Genomic DNA, 401 nt, shown 5'->3' on the forward strand with positions numbered 1-401 from the left:
TGGAGATGCCGGGGATTGAACCTGGGACCTTCTGCATACCAAGCAGATGCTCTACCACTGAGCCACAGCCCCTCCCCTGAAGTTATCTCCGTGTGTGGTTTGTTGCTGTGGTGCTCCTATCTTCTGCATCTGGCAACATGGCGTCCATAGTCACACCCTCGGCCCCTCGTTTGTTTTCTTTCATACTGTATCTCCATGGCCAGATGACTGATATTATCAGGATTGTTTCCATAGCGGTGTCTGGAATGTGTATGTCCATTGCCACACATTTCCTCATTTCCCCAGCGCATTCCTGCTGATGCTGCTCTCCTCATGTAACGGAGCAAGGTTCTCCATGTTGCTGCTGTGGGGTTCCATCCTGGATTCTCGCCTCATTGTGTTTTCACTTGAAATTCCTTTCT

General features: G+C 50.1%; 1 non-coding gene across 1 annotated transcript; it reads right to left on the reverse strand.

Annotated features, from left to right (window-relative positions):
- Window positions 1-72, reverse strand: TRNAT-GGU (transfer RNA threonine (anticodon GGU)). Its single transcript has one exon. It is a non-coding gene; the product is annotated as a tRNA-Thr (tRNA).
- Window positions 73-401: the final 329 nt, after the last annotated feature.

The sequence above is a fragment of the Euleptes europaea genome, chromosome 10 (genome assembly GCF_029931775.1).
Source record: "Euleptes europaea isolate rEulEur1 chromosome 10, rEulEur1.hap1, whole genome shotgun sequence".
NCBI classification, from domain to species: domain Eukaryota; kingdom Metazoa; phylum Chordata; class Lepidosauria; order Squamata; family Sphaerodactylidae; genus Euleptes; species Euleptes europaea.